At 35.8% G+C, this 12705-nt stretch overlaps 1 protein-coding gene across 4 annotated transcripts in view; it reads left to right on the forward strand.

Moving 5' to 3' along the window:
- DPP6 (dipeptidyl peptidase like 6) overlaps positions 1 to 12705 on the forward strand; it is a 1166688-nt gene that overhangs the window by 23221 nt on the left and 1130762 nt on the right. The window lies entirely within an intron of this gene.

A 12705-nucleotide genomic window follows, 5' to 3' on the forward strand; every position in this document is an offset into this window, starting at 1 on the left:
CTGGCCCTGCTGAAGTGATCTTTCTGAAAGGCTGGAAAGAAAAGGGTCAACACAGAATTTTATATAGAGGGAAAATGTCTTTCAAAAATGAAGGAGAAATAAAGACTTCATTAGACGAAAAATGAGAAAATGTATTGCCAATAGACCTACATAGCAAGAAATTTTAAGAGAAAAAACATATCAAAAGAATTCCTTAAGGCAGAAGAAATATGGTACCAGAAAGAAAGTTATATCTACACAATGAAACAAAGAATATTTAAAAATAAATAAACAAAGGAAAATAAAATTAGTTTTTTATACCTAATTGCTCCAAAAGATAACTGATTTTTTAAAGCAAAAATTCTAGTGCTATAGTATATTTACAGCATGGTTAAAATACTGTATATGTACTATATACTATAGCATACTATAGCATGCTATAGTATATTTATAGCATGGTTAAAAGGCATCTATTGTGTAGGGATCTTATAACAGTACATTCCCAGTTCCTCCTTCACAGCATACATTGTTGTGATCCTTACACTTCACAGGAAGTATATATTTTTTTCCTTTTTTGACACAGAGTCTCACTCTGTTGCCCAGGCTGGAGTCCAGTGGCACGATCTTGGCTCACTGCAACCTCCACTTCCTGGGCTGAAACAATTCTCCTGCCTCAGCCTCCTGAGTAGAAGGGATTACAGGCACCCACCATCATGCTCAGCTAATTTTTGTATTTTTAGTAGAGATGGGGTTTCATGTTGGCCAGGCAGGTCTTGAACTACTGGCCTCAGGTGATCTGCCTGCCTTGGCCTCCCAAAGTGCTGGGATTACAGGTGTGAGGCACCACGCCCCGCTGGGAGTATAATGTTATTTAAAGTTAGATGTTGATTAATTAATAATGCATATTGTAAACCTTAGGGCAACCACTAATAAAATGTGTAAACATGGGCTTAACTAGTAAGTTGATAAAAGAGATAAAATGAAACAATGAAAACAAGAAGCACAAATCAGAAAAGGAAGAAAAAAGAAGCAAAAACAAATGGAACAACTAGAAAAGAGCTATGAGGATGGTAGATTTTAATCCAAAGAGATCAACTGTAATATTAAGTGTGAATGGTTTATACATACAAATTAAAAGACAAAGATAGATTGGATTAAAAAAGAAAAAAAAACTGTAAACTCTTTTGAAGAAATCCAACTTAAATATAAAGATTTAGATAGGTTAAAAGAAAAAGAATGAAATCATTAACACACAGAAGCTGGAGTGGTTATACTAATGTCATGTAAAAGACTTTTGCCTCTGATAATTTTTCTTGTTTCTTTTATATTAATATCACATAAAAGACTTTTGTATATTATATGATAATATGATATATGATATCATAAATAAAATACTTTTATATGATATTAACATAAAAGAAACAAGAAAAATTATCAGAAGCAAACAGGGGTATTGTGTAATGATAAAGGAGGAATTTATCCAAGGAGGTGTAACAATACTATGTATGCATGCACCTAACAACAGAATACACAAAACCAAAAATAAAAAAAACCCATAGGAAGCCAAATATTGTTTTTAGAAAGACAAATCCTCAATTGTGGTTGCAGACTGAAACTCTTTTCTTGTATGTGTGTGTGTGTATTTATATATATATATATATATATATTTACAGTAAGCATAGTATTAGTAAGAATTTGGAAAGACTACTGTTAACTCAATTTACCCAATGACATTTATAAATTAGTATGTAAGAACATCTGGATTATTCACCAAGATAGACTATATTCTGGGCCATAAATTAACCTCACCAAATTTGAAAGAACAGAAAGCCCATGAAATATGATCTCAAATTGCTAGAAATTTAAATTAGAAATTAATATCCAATAGGTATCTGGAAAATTCCTAAATAGTTGGAAATTAAACATGTTTCTAAATAACCTGTCTGTCAAAAAGAAATTTTCAAGGAATTTAAAAACAATTTGAACTACATCAAAGTGTAAATAAACTACATCAGAATTTGTGTGATGAACAAAGCCATGCTTAGAAGAAAATTTATACAACTAAATTCTTATGTTGGAAAAGAAGAAAGATCTTAAATCAATTATCTAAGCTTCCCTCTTAAGAAACAAGAAGAAAAGCAGGTTTTACCCAAGGCAAGCAGAAGGAAAGAAATAATAAAGATGGCAGCAAAAACAAAAAATTTAAAAATTAAAAAAAATCAATAGAGAAAATCAATTAAACCGAAAGCTGGTAATTTTTAAAGATCAATAAAATTGATCAACCTGTAACTGAACTGACCAAGAGAAAATAAAAGACACAAATTTAAAATATAAAAGGGAAATTAAATGAACAATTCTATGCCCATAAGCTTATGAAAAGCATAACAGCCAAATATAACTCAAGAAATAGGCAAGCAGAATATGTTTGTACCAATTATGTTGACTGAAATTAAGGCTGTTTAGGCAGAAACAAGAAAGTCTTACTGGAAGCCAAATATGAGGATTGACTGGGGAAGACGCATCAGCAAGGTGGGTATGTTTCAAAGTCTGTTACAAGTCCAAAGGCTTTTATAAGAAAGTCTGGGAGAAGGAAAGGGGACTCCTCATATCAGAGTTGTCCTTTTCACTGGAAGGTACAATACAGAGGTTATGATCATTGTCTAGAGATTGCAACATACAGGCTAAAATGTCTGTGTGCAAGACAATCAGTAAAACTTCATGATTCTAAAACAAATCAGAAGTGTCTTTGTCAGTGTCAGTTGTTTACACGTTAATGGGTGTGTCAATAGAGTGAGGAACTGACAATAAAATTTGAGGATTCCTTATTCAAGGACAAAAGGTAAACCATGAATCCTAAGACCATCCCCAGGTGAGTAATTTGGAAGCTTGTCAGATGTGACCTAAGGTTATCAATTAAATAAATTGAAGTAATAGTTAATATTCCTCCAAAAAGGAAACTTCAGGAACAGAAGGTTTTACTTGGAATTCCATGGGTATTTAAGGAACAAATAGGGGCCGGGTGTGATGGCTCATGCCTATAATCCTGACTCTTTGGGAGGCTGAGGTGGGAGGATCACTTGAGGCCAGGAGTTCAAAACCAGCCTGGGCAACAGAGTGAGACCTCGTTTCTATGAAAAATGTTTAAGTTAACTGGACGTGGTGATATGCATCTGCAGTCCTAACTACTTAGGATCCCTGAGCCCAGGATAATCTCTTGAGTCCAGGAGTTCAAGGCTGCAGTCGGCTATGATTGCACCCTGCACTCCAGCCTGGGTGACAGAGCAAGACCCTGTCTCAGAAAAAAGATAATAAAATGTTATTCAACATATTCTAAAAAGCAGAGAAGACAGCATTTCTCAACTCAATTGATGAGGCCAGCACTAATGTAATACCAGAGACAGTCAAAAGATTAAAAGAGAACTAAAAACCAATATCCCTCGTGAACAAACACACGCATATTCTCAATAAAATACTAGCAAATACAATCCAGCAATATATAAAAAGAGTAACACATCACAACCAAGTCATGTTTGTTCCAAGCATACAAGGCTTGTTCAATATTTGAAAATCAATCAGTGTGATTCACATTAGTAGAGCAAACAAAACTATATGATTATTGCAATAGATACAAAAATTGAATTTGAAAATAAATGATAATATCCACTCATGATAAACAATGCTCAGTATGGAAGGAATAGAGTGGAACTTATGAGTGGCACTTATTTAACTTGATGAAGGGTTTCTACAAACAAGTTACAGCTATCATGATTCTTAATGAGGAAAACTGAGTGCTTAATCCAAAAGTTCCACTCCTATTTAGCATCATACTAGAAGTCCTAGTTAAGAAAGGTATTACTAGTATTTTATTTATTTATTTATTTATAAATAGTATTTTATTTATTACCACAGGCCAGTAGAAAAGTCAGAAAAAGAAAGAAAGGCCTCAAAATTTAAATGTAAGAAATAAAACTGCCTCTATTTGCAGACAAAATGACTTTCTACATGGCAAAACCCCAAAAATCCACAACACATGTTCTAGAACTAATTAATGAGTTTAGCAAGGTCACGAGATTCAAGGTCAAAACACAAAAATTAATTGTTTTTCTGTGTTCTAGCAGTGCATATTATAATTCAAATTTTAAAAATTACCGTTCAAAATAGCATAAAAATGCAACACTTTGAACTAAATCTAAAAAATATTGATCTGTATGCTAAAATGTATAAAAGTGATTAAATAAATTTTTAAAAAGCTAAATCATTGGGGGGAATATACTGTTTTCTTTGTTTGGGAGATCTAACATTGGTAAGATGTCAGTTATCCCCAAAATTCTATGTTTGTTTAATGCAATCTGAATCAAAATCTCAAAGTGATTTTTACAGATTTTGACAAGTTCATTATAAAATGTGGAAAGGCCAAGAAACTAAAATAGCCCCCCCACAAAATTGGAACAGAAATAACATAATGGGGATACTCATACTTGATTTCAAGATGTATTTTAAAACCACAGCAATCAATATAGTGTGGTATTGCCAAAGGACAGTGATATAGTTTGGCTGTGTCCACACCAAAATCTCATCTTGAATTGTAGTTCCCATAATCCCCAAGTGTCATGGGAAGGACCTGGTGGGAAGTAACTGAATTATGGGGGTGGTCACCTCCATGGTGTTCTTGTGATAGTGAGTCCTCATGAGGCTTGATGGTTTTATATGGGGCTTTTCCCCCTTTGCTTGGCACTTTTCCTTGCTGCTGCCACGTGAAGAAGGACGTGTTTGCTTCTCCTTCCACCATGATTGTAAGTTTCCTGAGGCCTCCCCAGCCATGCTGAACTGGGAGTCAATTAAGCCTCTGTTCTTTATAAATAACCCAGTCCTAGTTATGTCTTTGTTAGCAGCATGAGAACAGACTAATACAGATACATATACAGTTCAAGTAGACAGATTAGAGTCCAGAAATAGACTCACATAAATAGAGCCAACTGACTTGTTGCAAAGATGCAAAGTAATTTTACAGAGGAAAGGCAGTCTTTCCAACAAATGGTGCTTGGAAGACAGGACATGCGTATGAAAAAATAAATGCCCACCCATAGAAATATTGATTAAAAACTATAGACTCAAGCATAAATTTAATCTATGAAATTTCTTAAAAGACTGTGAAAAATATTTGTGACATTGAGACTTAGATACAACACCAAAAGAAACATTCATAAAGAAAAGAATCAGTAAACTGGATTTTGTTATAATTTAAAAACTGCTGTTCTTTGAAAGACACAGTCGAAAGAATGCAAAGACAGCCATAGCCTGGTAGAGAGTATTTGCAAATTACAGTTTCGACAAAGGACTTATATCTAGACATGTAATGAGCTCTTAAATCTTAACAGTAAGGAAATGACCAACCCAGTCAACAATGAGGAAACAGATCTAAACAGAAACTTAACCACAGATGTGTGGATGAAAAACAAACATGTGAAGGTTCTCAGTATCATTAGTCATTATGGAAATGCGACCATCAAACCACAATGAAATACTGCTCTATGAGTATTATTAGAATAGCCAAAGAGCAGCAACAAAACAACAAGCTGACCACACAAAGTTCGAGCAAGGTCACAGAGCAACTGGATTTCTTTACTTATGGTAATACAAAATGTTTCATCTCCCACAGCAAAGTGAGAAGCTTCTGATAATACTAAACATATATCTCCCACGTGGTCCAGGCATCTCGTCCCTGGGTATTTACTCAACAGAAATGAAAAGGTGTGCTCATATGAAAACTTGTACAGGAACATTTATAGCAGGTTCATTTTTAAGCATCAAAAGCTGGAAACTACTTAGGTAACTTTCAACTGGTAAACTGATAAATAAGTGTGATATATCCGTACAACTGAGTACCACTCACTGATAAAAAGAAAGGAAGTATTGATTTATGCAACAATGTGAATAAACCTTAAACGCATTTTGCTACGCCAAAAAAGCCAAAACTCAAGGGACTAATATCAAATAATGCTATTTATAAGACATTCTGTAACAGGCATACTTACAGAGGTACAGATCAAATCAGTAGCTGCCAGAGGTAGAATTAGGTGGGAGGGGCTGATTGCAAAAGGATACCTCAAAGGAATTTCTGGGGTGATGAAATCATCCTGTATTAAAATCTTGGTAGTTAATACATGATTGTATCCATTTGTCAAAATCTACTAAATTGTACCACTCCAGGGTGAGTTTTAATCTATGTAACTTAAAGGGCACACACAAGATATTTGGGGAACTCAAATGGAATACAAATTGTAACACATGAAACTAACTCTGTTATAGATGACAACCACACAACATATGCGGCAGGAAAAAACCAGTTACTTTAAAAGCATTACTTTGACTTGATACTATAAGCCCAAAGGCAGAAAGAATAGAGCAAAATGTTAAACTCTAGTAAATTTATTTCTAATAAGGTTATATGTTAGCAATTCGGAAGCTACTTTATATGTATATATTTAGGGTTGAATACATTAGTAAATGTATTGTAGATAATGAGAACTGAGTTTTTCATTGTAAGAGAAAGAATCAACGTATAAAGAGAGAAGGCTAGAATAAACCCTGGGGTGTTGGAGGGAGGTTGGCGGTATCAGTGTGAACTCATGTTTTAAAAAGCATGTGGGCATTACAAATATATACATATATATGCAGAGATATGTGTACAAAAATAAATATAGATGTGTGTGTATAGTTGTTATGCATACACATATTTTCGATTTCTGTCCCTGGAGAGCGCTTAGAAACAATGACACCACACAACAATGAATGTACCTCTTACTCAGAACTTGTATTTTGTGGGGAATGAGTTCAGGTTTATTGAGGTGTAATTTGTATATAGTAAAATACACCCGTTTTAGTACACAGTTTTATGATATTCAACCATATATACAATTCCATAACCACCATGATAATCAAGATAAAGAATAGTTTCATCCCCTCAAAATATACCCTTGGGACCTTTTGTTATCTATCCCTTCCCCTCACTTCCAAAACCAAGTGAGGGCTAGTATGGGGGGCAATTGGAAGTCTCATACACTGCTGGTGGAAATGTGAAATGAGGCAGCTACTTTGGAAAACAGTCAGTTTCTTGTAAAGTTAGACATTCCTTTACCATCAACCCAGTAATTCTATTCCTAAGTATTTACTCAAGAGAACTACAGACTATGCCCACACAAGGCCTGTATGCAATTGTTTACAGCAGCTTTATTGATAGTTATTACAAATGAAACAACTGAAGGCTTCACCTGCAGGTGAATGGATGAACAGATCGTTACTTTCATGCAATGGAACACTACTCTGCTACAAAAAGAAATGAATTTCTGATGAAGCAAATGGATGAAGCAAAATGGATGAATCTCAGAAAAAATGTGCTAAGTGAAAAAAGCCAGAATCAAAAAGCTATGCACTCTATTCTTTCATTTATATAATGTTCTGGAAAGAACGAAACTAGAGACAAAGATCAGATCTTATATTTTAAATATCATTTTCCAATAGAAGGAACTAGGGTAACTTAGGGAAGTGGTGGAGTTCAGAACTGGGGCAGAGAAAATTCAAGATAAGCATGAAGTATCTTGTGGTGTCAGATAATCAGTAAGAACAGGCAAAACAGAAACACACCAAAAAATTAGAACACTCAATTATATTGTTGCAAGCAGGATCCACCATTGAATGCTAAAATTGGTGAGCAACAGTTCAAGGAGAAATAAGAGATTTGCATATTCTAAAAGATCTCCCCCAGGATATTTATTAATTACTTAGGGAAAGATAATAACTTTCCAGTGGAGAAAGCTGACAGATAACACCTTAACCGAGTGATCAAGGTAAAAATCATCAGTACTAAGACACATCCACATCTTATACCTCCTGATACGATGCACATGGATTCTATGTTATTCTGGCCAAAACCACATAAATAAATCTAGTCAGGAGATAACATCAGACAACCCCAAACTGAGGGACGTTCTGCAAAATAACTGACAAGGACTCTTCAAAAGTATTTCAGTCATGGAAGACTAAGGAACTATCAGAGGTCAGAGGAGATGAACAAGATGTGCTTACTAAATGTAATGTAGGCCCTGGGCTTGGGTTCCAGAAGAGAAAAAGAACATTAGTGAAACAGCTGGGAAAATCCAAATAAATTCTTTAATTGATACTGTTGGAGCAACATTAATTTCTTGACTTTGATAACTGTGCTGTGATTGTACAAGATGTCAATGGTAGAGAAGATACATGAAGGATATGTAAGAATTATCTCCCATATTTGTAAGACAAGCATAAAATTCATTATAATTTAAAGAAACAGCAAGCAAAAGAAGGTATGTTTATGGAAACAGAATGAATGTTCAGAGGAGTAAGCAGAGAATCAACAAAAGAGGATAGTGTCTTGCAAACCAAGAAAGCAGCATTGCTCGAATTGTGTTCCTGTAGAGTATTCTCATGATATAACTCCGTCAAATAGAGAAATGATTCCATGGTTATTCAATCTTCTTGAAATCAGTAGTATATAAAGTACAATGCCTGTAAATAGTTTGAGAAAGGCTTCACTACTAAACTTTTTTTAAAAATCGAATGGTTCCCAGAATTATTTAGCTATGAGTACTTTTTTTTTTTGTTTTTAAATAGCCTCTTGATATCAACTTTATGAAAGCAGCATAAAGTTGGTGCCAGGTACACAAACACAATTCACAACTCATATTTGTTATTTATTTATTAAACAAGTATTTATTGTATACCTATTAACATCCTTGGACTTTGGGATCTGAAGAACATACTTGTTCAAAACTCTAACACACACAATGATGGGATAAGTATTGTGACTGGCAAGAGGATTGGCCATGGGCAAAATAGGAGTAAATAACCCTGAGCATATGGGGGTTGAAAAATGAGGGGTCATTTCACTGTGGGCTGCTAGTAAGAAGAATGGAGAGAGGATCTGGATGGGGAGTTAGTCCAGAAGGAAATGTTACAATGGCCAGAACGTGTGTTTTATGTTGATTAATTCTACCTTCTTGTCCTCCAAGTTTCCATTTGGATTATGACACAAACATGTGGGCCTTCAATAAGAATGTTTTCTCATGGGATGGATCACAACCTGGTGTCTCCTTGTAACTTTCTGTTTGGAGAAAATTAATAAATATCATCTCAAACTGCTAAAGAATGAGTTTTTTAAAAAAGAATGTGATTGCCATGATAAATTTCCCTGACATATGTATTGTAATTACTTCTTGAAACATTTGTCAGGGAGACATTGGTGAGGACTGGACCGTTTTAGTCACTTCGGCATATTCTCTAAATTGTTTTAGAAGAGAGAGTTTTTAATGCAGATTAATGAATGATCTATGCACATCACGATAATAAAGCATTAAGATGACTTCTGGGCCCATTTCTCACCTTGCCTGTGCAGACTGAACTCTTCCACCAGCTCTGGGCTGACTTCCTGTTGCCTACATTTCACAAAGTTTCAGTCGGAGATGAGAAATAGCCCTGAAATTTGCTTAAATTCTTCACTAATCCAGGATCAAAATTCCCCAGGACTGCAAGGGAAGTTATTACACTGCAGTTGCAGCATTGGGCAGTAGTATGTGCTTAGCAATAGGAGATACTCTTGTGAGAGCTGCACTAACTAGCTTTTAATCTGGCTGAGCCCGATAGGGAACAGCTGGTTGTGGTTCTTCTGTAGGAACAGGCACCCTGCTTACACTCTGTTCTCTTCTTTCCAGATCAGTCCATGTGAGAGATGTCAGGCACAGGAGAATAGTTTTTCCTGTGAAAGCTTTTCTGCTCATCTCAGGAGACAGGGAAGGTAGATTGGCTCCCCCTTATTCTGCTGTTCTCATAGGAGTCACCCTTTATATTGATGAGATGCATGTTGATGGGAAACAATTTGAGGGTACCATGAAAGATTCATAGCAGGGTTAGATTAACCTCTCCTATGAACCTGCCTCAGAATCACAGTGTATCATTCCTTTATATAGAAAACGATGACACTTGATGAAAATAAATGATTCAGTCATCGTAAAGATGTTTGAATGGTAGCTTAATTTATGAGATGTTGTTACTGTTTTTCATCAAGTCATAAAGCAGTAATTATTAACTATTTTAAATTCATAAACTTCTATAATAATCTGATGAAAGCTTTAGACCTTTTCCCCCAGAGAATACACATACATGTCTGACATTTAATATTGACTATTCAATCTACAAGAAACAATCAGGATCACTGTGGGAGACACCATGGTTTTCTCTTCAACATCTGTGCACTCATTTATGAGCACCATGCTGTTTGGGAGGGTTTAGCCCCAATCCTATCTTTTGGTGAGACCATGATTCCCCTCAGTCAATAATATCCTAATCACACCAAAGTGATCAGGTCTAGTGAAGCCAATCAGTCCTTGACAATCTCCATGTTATGGTTTAGGCATGGCCCAAATGACATGGACTTTTGCTGAGAATCTAAGATACAGCTGCTCTCTCTCCTTCTGTATACTGTGGTGGGCAGGTGGGAAGCCTAGAATAACAGAATCCATTTAGTTCCTGTGAAGGAAGCGAACCCTGGCACCATGATGACAAAGCTGTCAACTAGAGGCGGAACCAAGAGCACTACAGAGAAAAAGAGCGGCAGCCTTGAACAAAACATGAAGAAATGCACTGGTGGGGTGAGACTTAAGCCGTTAAGTGAGCTCAAACCCCCTTAGGGTGTGGGCCTTTTCTGTGTAGGTTGTGTTTTCTATTACTTTCAACAAAATAGTTCTAAATGATGCAGTTATTCAGTGCTGGCTTTTCAAGTACAGATGAGCTGGAGAAGGAGTGAAGAAAGAAGGGTAAGAAAGACAGTGCTAATATCTCTCTAGCATGCTGTCCTGCCTGTATAAAGATGGAGCTACCTATGTGTACCATTAGTGGTGTGAGTGTTTTCTCAAGAATGGAGATGGATTCACCTCTGGCCCCATGCATCTCTCCACCCTGTCTTGTTACTAGTCTTACTCTGTGGTTACCCAGGTTCCAGTCAAGGTCCGTAGACATGGAAGAGAGGAAAACCAACTGGACAAGAGAGCTGAGCACCCCACAGCCTGGGTTCTTTAACACCATGTGTGATACTTGTATAGACCACCACTCTGCTGCCTGGCTCGGAGGTAGTTGCTGGAATGCAGAATGTGGCCTACAGGTGATGTGCTGAGAGTTGAGTGATGGTTTGTCTTTACTTTGTGAAATTAAACTTCATTGAACAAGGAGAAGCAGGGAAACTGATGAGACCTTTATGAAGTCAGTGTAAACTGTAGTATGCAGAGCATATTAGACATATCCACAGAACACAAAGCAAGAAATAGTGTGTATTATAGTCTGTTCTCACGTTGCTATGAAGAAATACCCGAGACTGGGTAATTTATAAAGGAAAAAGGTTTAATTGACTCACAGTTCCACTTGACTGGGGAGGTCCAGTACATGACTGTAAGGAAACTTACAATCATGGCGGAAGCCACCTCTTCCACTAGGCAGCAGGAGACAGAATGAGAGCAAGGAGGGGAAATGCCAGACACTTATAAACCATCAGATCTCATGAGCCTCACTCATTATCACAAGAACAGCATGGGGGAAACCACCCCCCCAATTCAATTACCTCCACCTGGTCTCACCCTTGACACAATTATGGGGATTACGATTCAAGATGAGATTTGGGTGGGGACACAGAGCCGAAGCATATCATAGTGTAAATGTACATTCAGGTGTTTCTGACGGATAAGCTGTCATTTATTTATTTATTTTTCAGCCATAGCCACCTGTGACTTTGGGTATGTCATAAAATCTATATTCAATGTAAAGATATGGAAGTTGAAAATACGTTTGTTACCTTTTACTACTCAAACTTTTTAAAATGACAATAAAAACTTACATGTGCTGATGATCAGAGTGTAGTTAGTAGTTATTTTGAAAACTGTCATTATTTATTAAAACTAAGTATGTCCATACCCTACCGTCCAGTTTCACTGCTAACTGCATGCATAAGTGCCAAGAGAAGTGGATAGAATATTCATAGCAACATTGTTATAAGAGCCCCAAGTTAGAAACAGTGTTGATGGTTATCAAAGTAGACTGGACAAATTACTGTAGTATTTTTAATACATTAGAACACTACACAGCTACATGTGGCAACATGGATGAATCTCATAGTCATATTTATAAAGGGAAAGAATCCATAATGTGTGTGTAAGCCCCTAATGCTATACCTGGAACACAGTAGTTACCCTGTAAATGTTGGTTTGCCATTTATTTTGGAATTTAAAAGAATATAAGATAATACAATCAGTGCTAAGTAAGTAAATTCAATGGAGTTTTCCATTTCTTATTGCACATCTAATGTGGGATGTAAAATTAAAATTCATCAACAAACATAATAAATGTGCAATCAGTGTTTTGCAAAGAACATTGCCCTCATGTAATCTAGCCTGTTTTGCAAACCCTAATTCATCAATCTGAAAACAAAAATATGTATTTGCTGTGCTAGCATAAATTTAATTGTAGAAGATGGAGTTCCTGAATTCGGAATCACATGATAGATAAAATGATAAAGAATATTATTTTTAACTTTTAGTTGATTCAGCCTTGTCCATTAATATTTAGCTAGCATTATGCCTAGAATCATTTATATCATTGAAAAGTATCAAATTGTTTGAAAGGTAGACATTTGATAGTCCTGAATGT

The sequence above is a fragment of the Rhinopithecus roxellana genome, chromosome 6 (genome assembly GCF_007565055.1).
Source record: "Rhinopithecus roxellana isolate Shanxi Qingling chromosome 6, ASM756505v1, whole genome shotgun sequence".
In the NCBI taxonomy this organism is placed as follows: domain Eukaryota; kingdom Metazoa; phylum Chordata; class Mammalia; order Primates; family Cercopithecidae; genus Rhinopithecus; species Rhinopithecus roxellana.